At 42.5% G+C, this 7733-nt stretch overlaps 1 long non-coding RNA gene across 1 annotated transcript; it reads left to right on the plus strand.

Moving 5' to 3' along the window:
• Positions 1–350: 350 nt before the first annotated feature.
• Positions 351–7412, plus strand: LOC119542995. Its single transcript, XR_005218505.1, has 2 exons — positions 351–427; positions 3616–7412. It is a non-coding gene; the product is annotated as an uncharacterized LOC119542995 (long non-coding RNA).
• Positions 7413–7733: the final 321 nt, after the last annotated feature.

The raw sequence follows: 7733 nt of genomic DNA on the forward strand, positions 1-7733 counted from the left end.
GGTTCATCCCTTGTGTGGATTCAGATGAGGGAGAACCAGAATGTTTTGATTAGATCAGCCATTGCAATCAAATGGTTTGCTTGTTTACTCACGGATGTCGGATTTCTTGTCATTATCTACCAAAGTGTGAATTCTTGGTATTGTTGATAGGACTGCTCTGAATAGGAAAATGGCAAGGTTCTTTAACCTAATGTTCTCACGGTGTTACAAAGTATAAAAACACTGATCAAAAGCAACAGGCAAAATCAAAGCCTGCATAAATGCGGAGAAACCTGTGGGCTCTGGCTGCATATCTTCTGGGAGCCTTTCTTTTTTTCTGGTCACTGATTTTCCTATTTTCCTTTCCTTTCAGGTATTGCATCTGCATCTCACCAAGGAGTTACCATGATTTGATTTCCTGATAAGAGGAAAGATGGGGACTCCCGCAGTATGGAAACCACAGTTCTTCCCTACCTAAATGTTCTTGATGATCACATGAGATACCACTGAATTCGTGGTGCCGCTTGTTTAGTTATTAACCATCCAGAGTGATGGTGACCCCATGCTAATGACAATTATTGTAATATGTGAAGCATCTATAGGGAGCACCAGGCATTGTTCTAGCACTTTACATGAATTATGACACTTAATGCTCAGGACAACTCTACGGCATAGGTAGTCTATTATCCCCAATTTACACACAAAGAAACTGGGGCTCAGAGGTTCAAGTAAACTTGCTCAAGCATACAGGTTCTAAGTGACAAAGCCCAGTGTGACCCGGGTAGTCTGGCTCCAGAGCTTGGGTTACTAACTACTACACAAGACAGCCAGGTAGTATTGGTCATACTAGCAACTGTTGGCATTTAATTGTGCATTAACAATATGTCAGGAATGATTCTTAATCCTTATTTGTATTAGCATGATTAATCCTCATCAAAAGCCAATCAGCTTTACCATCCTCATTTTACTGAGGGATAGAGAGGTTAAGTAACTTGCTCCAGGTTATCCAGCTGGGGAGTGAAGGAGCAAGTTTCAAGTCTGTGTGGAGTGCCTTCAGAGACCACATTCTTAACTTAGGCTTTTCTGCTGTTGCTTACAGATGCTATGAGCTTTTGCTTTGTGGAAAGGTCAACACCACCATCGATGACACTTTGTAAATTGCCTCCCCTGGGAAAATATTCAAAGAGCCATAGAATCAAAAATTCCAGAGATCTAGACTGTAGCACATATCTCTTTTGGATTATTTGTTTGCCTGCCCAGCATATACCCTCTCATTTTATGAAAAACATCCTAATATTTGTTTCGGCAATAGTTTTCTATCATTGCCATAACCAATTATCACAAACTCAGTGGCTTAAAACAACACAGATTTATTATCTTACAGTTCTTTTGGTCAGAAGTCCAAAATGGGTCTCATGGGGCTAAAGTCAAGCTGTCAGCAGGGATACATTCCTTCTGGAGGTCCTAGGGGACAATCGCTTCCTTGCCTTTTCCAGCTTCTAGAGGCTGCCTGCATTCCTTGGCTAGTGGCCCAATGCATCTGTTTTCAAAACCAGGAAACACTGGGCTGAGTCCTTCTCATGCTAACATCTCCTGATCATCTTTCTGCTGCCTCCCTTTTCTACTTTTAAGAACCCTTTTGATTTCAATGGCCCACCCAGTTAATCCAGAATGGTTTCCCTATTTTAAGGTTAGCTACCTAGCAACCTTAATTCCACCTTAAGCCCTCTTTGCCATGTAACACAGTCACAGGTTCAGGGGTTATATCCCTTTGGGTGGGTAGGGGACATTATTCTGCCTACCACAGGAAACTTCCCTTTTCTACTCTTACACCATATATTCCAGGTCAGTCTGACTCAACCTTCTGGCTCAAAGGATGGGCTTGTGAACACAGACCTGGCCAATGAGAGCTAGCCTTCGTTCTTCAACTGGAATTCTTGGAAAAGAGGCGTTCCCCTTTGATGAGCCGACCTGATCACAGCTTATCGGCTCTGCAGATCAGTCAGGGGCAGGGCTCTCCCTGGTTGCTCAGTGCCCCTACCAGCCTGCAGTTGAATATCAGGAATATCCTCCCTGGTGGGGCTGCTGAGCCAGTAGCTGCCGAGTCCACTTTAGCCTCAGCATGGGAGGAGCTTTCCTGAAAATCAGGCCTCTTCCTCCTGACTCTTCAGAGAAATGCTATGCTGTGCTTGCAATCTCTGAAAAACAAACAAAGACAACTTGAATAAGATCTCCTTAATGATATCTAAAAAAAGTTTTCTTGGCAAGTTTGGAGTCCACAAGGAAATTAGAATCTGGATAGTCATTTATATATTCCGTAGTGATGATAACAAAAGATTTTTTTTATTTGTCTTAATACATTCTCTTCAAATTATGCATTCAGCATAAACACAATAAGCCTCTTGAGAGGTATAATGCAGTCTTGTCAAAGAGATCAGCTCATACCTAACCACCTGGATGGAGGGTGATGAATGCCCAGTTTGCTGCCAGGTTTTAAAGCATTTATGTGCCTCCGGGACCCACATCAGAAGGCCTGGTTGAGAGGCGTTCACAGCATTTAACCACGTCTGGGAAGGCAGAAACACACATCCTAATTGGCATTTGGTTATAAATGTGACTCCCTTTAGCAAACCCTTTCCCCAAACCTTGAAGGCTTTTGTAACTCAGGGTCTTCTGTGGACCCAATTCCAAAGCTGAGAAAGTCAGCTGCACCCTGGGAGATCAGTCCTGGGACTAGGCAAGGTCTTTACCAACAGATCCTTTCTCAGAGGAATCATGCTAGGTGGAGAGAATGAAATTTGGGCTACTCGGAGCTGGGAGGATCACCCAACCAGGCATCAAATCTCAAGGTATGGGTAGAGGCAGCAGCAAAGAAACAGGAAGTGCTGATCATCAAAGTTTGGGCAGAAGGAGCAGTGGGCCAAAGTCAAGGAAAGTTCAGGATAGACAGATGGATATTGTGATTCTGGAACCAGGACTTTCCTTCATATGGCAGTGGGGCAAGGGAGGGTGGTGAAGTGTGCAGCTCTGGATTGATCCCACCTGGGTTAGCATCCCAGCTCCACCACTTACAAACTGTGTGACCTTGAGCAAGTTACTTAACCTCCCTGAATCTTTATCCCCACAGTTGGAAATCAGGATGATATTGGTAACTTCATTCATAGGGTTATTGGAAGGATTGCTTGAATTAAAGCACATCAAGTGCTTTGCAGGCATTAAAGCATGTGAAGTGCCAGAGGCTGGCACACGGTAGGTCTTGGCTAAACAAATGAAGTATAATATTATGTGGGCTCTGGAGTTCTCTCTCACTTCAGAGACAGAGCCTTAAGAGGAATGCCAGACTAGACTCAACTTTAATTCTGATTCAGAAGCTCAGTATGAGTTTGTTGTACTTGTTGGCTTGATTTGAGCCTCGAGATTGTACATCAATATTCAGCATTAATTTTGAATCCTCCTCTAGCCTCTTTTTTTTTTTTTTTTATCAATTTTTCTCAGCATCCCCAAAGTTTACTGGTATCAACCTGAAGGACACTTTATTAGTCAGGTTTCTGTCATGAAAATGCTGTGTAACAAATGACTCCAATGTAACAAATGACTCAGTGACTTACAAAGAGCATTTCCTTTTCTTTCTCACAGGTCTGCAAGTCAGCTGGGGCAGCTCTGCTTTGGGCTACAGACTTGAGGACAAGTCTACTCCACGTTTCTCTCATTCTCCTTGAACCAGCAGTTACCAGGACAGTTCTCATGGCTTGCAAGGTCAAGCCAAACCACACAGCACATTTAAATTCTCTGCTCATGTCATGTCCACTAATATTCCACTGGTCAAAACAAGTCATACAACCAAGTCCAATACCAGTGGAGGGGGACTCGACTCTGATCTCTCCAGTGGGGGCACTGTAGAGCAACGTGGCAAAGACTGTGGATGCCTTTGTTCCAAGGAGGATGAGTAGATTGATGTTGCCCTTCTCTTTCATGGAAAAGACGAAGGAGAAAATAGCTACATGAAAAGATCATTTCATTGCAGAAAAAAATTTTTAGCCATTTCCAGGAAGTTACCAGGTTTGGTAAGATTTTGTCCCATCTCCCAAATGCACAGTCAGCTTCATGGATAAATAACCTGTGACAGAGCATACGGTCCCACACCCAGAAGGGCCTTGTACTTGGTTGAGTGCTCTACTGCTGCCATCTTGAAATTCTTAGTGATTTTTGAGCCAGGTGCCCTGTTTTCATTTTGCACTGGGTCTTGCAAATTATGAGGCCAGTCCTGCCTGTATACATTATGTTTATGGTCCCAAATGGTTAGCAGTAGTACTCAGAATGGCAACCCTGAGAATTCTAGTTTCCTGAATCATCCAAGATTCAATTACAATCTCCATGTTCTTTCATTCATTCATTCAACGTGTTTATTGGATATCCTTCTTATTCTAAGTTTTAGGGATAAAACCACGAATCAGCCAGCTCTGCTCTCATGAGGTTTATATTGTGCCACACTTTCTGTATCTGCCCATGACAGATGACATTCATATATCAGCTATTAACTGAACATTGGCCATAGATATTCATGCCAGAGGGTGACATAGATAATGTACAACAGGGGTTAGGTGTCAGTCCAGCAGCCAGCAGGAACTCCATCCATTGAAGTCTCTTCCTCTCAAGAAAGCAAATCACAACGCAAGTAATAGTGATATTCTTAGAAAGCTAATCTTAAATGCACTCTGTAAAAGATCTTACACAAACTTTGCTACTTTAGATATTATCCTAGTCTCTAAAAAGGCAAAAAGACAGCTTCATTTTAGAAATGAAAAGGTTTTCAACCATAAAGACAGAAGTCAAAGGGCAGACTCAGTTTCTGATTAACATTTCCCAGGGGCTCTGGGAATACTGCAAGAAATGCCATTTTGTGACAGCTTCAGCCAAATGCCAGGCTTGTTCTTCAAGAGATCCACTTACTACTGTATTGCTCAGAGGAGTGGAAAGATGTCAAATTGCTGATCTGCTTGGGAAATCAAATCAGGTGCATTTCACACCCAAGCAGCAGGGATCCTGCCCTGGGAAGGAACCGGGCCTTTTTCTCATTTGCTTGCTTGATAGAAACTCATGCCCATAGGTCCAGCCCATCTCCCCCAGCCCCCAAACTAGACTCTTCTAGCAAGCCCAGCTGGAGGAAATATGTTAGCAACACCCACAATGTCTTCCTGGGACAGATAATACCACAGTCCAGCTCTTTCAGAGCTTGTCCCTCTAGGCCCCTGGGACAGTGGATCTCAACCATTCACCTGCATCAGAATCACCTGAAGGGCTTCTTATAACAGATGACTAGGCTCCATCCTAGAGTTTCTGATTCACTTGGTCTGGAGTGGGTCCTCAAATTTGCTTTTCTAACAAGTTCCTAAGTGGCTGCTGTTGCTGGTCAGACCAGTCTTTAGGAACCACTGCCTAGAGCAACCACTGCCTTGGGTGAAAGACTGAATGAGCAACACCAGACTCCAGGCAGAGAATGTTCCCGAACAGATCCTAATGCCCTTTGGCTTCTGACTTCCTCATCCTTTCCTCACCTCCCAGTCATTCGTCAGCTCACTATAGTCTGCCTTCTGCCTCATACCTCACTGAAAACGTTCTCACTGAAATTAAACATGGCTCATCTGTTGCCAATTTTAGTGGACAGTGGGCATCAACACTTGAATATCTCACCAGCCACTTCATAACTCAGCATGTCTAAAATTTAACTCAGTGTCTGTCTTCCTGCATTCTTCATCTGGTGTCTGTGCCTACTCAGCTTCATATTTTTTCCTCCTCATGACAGTACTACTCTTTTTGGAGGGGAATCCCCCTCCCCTCCAGTGTAGCTCAGACGTGATTTCCAGTCATAGCACCCTATACCACTGCCTACAGGTATGGGCCTATGGCCAGTACTGGACAATCAGATTACTCCATCTCTTTGGCCATAATGATTGGCCCAGGGACAGTTGATAACCCATTCAAACCAATCAGAATCCTTCTCTTGGATTTTAAATGGCATTTCATTTAAGTCTAAGACACCATTGGTGATGAGAAGTCCTATGAGTTTAGGGATTATTAAGAAATATTACCACTGATTAGAATATTAAGAACTGTTAGATATCATCTAGTAAGAGAAGCCCTCAGTTACAGGAATGTTAAAATTGGGGGGTGAGGGACTTTATACAATGCAACACAGAATATAGATGCTGGAAGATGTCACTTGTGACTCTTAGAGTCACTGAGATAGAAAGAAATGCAGAGCTGTGACAACACCCACCCTCTCTCCATTGCACAGAGGAAGCAAGTCTGCAGTAAGAAAGAATCAGACCAACACACAGATGGAGGTAGAGCCAAAACATGGACTGGCTCTGCTACTAGGCTTTAGTCCTTTTATTCTTAAATAATTTGAGTTTGATTTCGGTTGCTTGTAACCATGGAAGTCCTGATGAATGCAATCCCCACCCCACAAACTTCTCCAATATCCCCAATAAGTAACTGACTTCAACACCAATCAAATTATGTAAGTAATCCTTGACCCCTTCCTTTCTGTCAATCATCCTGCATTCAACTAATGAGAAGGGTCCTTTCCAATTCCTCCATTTCTCTCCATCTGTACTCTACCACCATAACCCTTTCCACTATCACCTTTCATTAGACCACTGGGATGTCCCCCTAACTGAGTCCCCTGTTCTAGTCTGGATCCCTCTAATTCATGCTCCACATTGCAGTCAAAATGATCTTTTCAAAACCAAATGAGAACATGTGATAACCGGACTGGAAACCCTTTAATGTCTTCCCTTTGTCCTTCCACAATATGACCCAGGCATACCTCCCCAGTTTACTCCAGCCACGTTGAGTATTTTGCAGCTCTATACCTTTAAATTTACTTTTCTTTGCCTGGAACGTTCTTCCTAATTTACTTTGACTAATGTCTATTCATCCTTCAGTCCCAGCTTAAATGTCACTTCTTCCAGGAAGTATTCCCTGACTGCATAGACCAAGTTGAGGCTTCTAGCTTCACTTAACACTTTCCCAGATTCTATAGCAACTTCATCACCATACTTTTTAAAGTAAGACATTTCCTGTAGCTTTTTATATTTGGAGATAGTGAAATCTTATTTACACTCAAATCTTTAGAAAAATAAACCCTATTCTTGAGATACCAGTAAGAGACAGTCCTATTTTGGGAGTGTATGGTGGGTTAAGGATCTGTGCCAAAATGATAACTATTTTCCATCTTGCTGCCAGTCCCATGCCAGGATGTGCCTCTGCCTAATGGAATGCATGACAAAGAGTAGATCCTTAGTAATGAATGAATTAAATATAAGATTTATAAGTGTCTCATGCAACTGTGGGTATGCAAGCCCACAGTGGTTCATGAACAGTGACTCGGGACAAGTCTGCTTGCTTGTAAAAAAAAAAAAAAAAAAGCCTAGTCACCAGCCCTATTTATTTAGTACCTGGAGTTCATAGGGTTCTCTCTGGTGGATAGAGAACAGAATTTCTTTGTATAATATATTAAGAAAAACTTTTTGTTCCCCTGAGCAGCTCCCTTCTCAGAAAGCTTAAAATTAATTTATTTTGTAATTTCCAGAGACAAGTGCTGATAGCTAATTTCCTTGCTTGATTTTGTAATCCCAATGACCTCACAGAGTCTCCATCATTGTAGGATATTGTTCTTCTAGCTGACTATGGTGACATCAACCATTATGATTAAAAAAAAACAAAAATACACAGGAAATTCTGAGTTCAGC

This window comes from Choloepus didactylus, chromosome 8, assembly GCF_015220235.1.
Source record: "Choloepus didactylus isolate mChoDid1 chromosome 8, mChoDid1.pri, whole genome shotgun sequence".
NCBI lineage: Eukaryota > Metazoa > Chordata > Mammalia > Pilosa > Megalonychidae > Choloepus > Choloepus didactylus.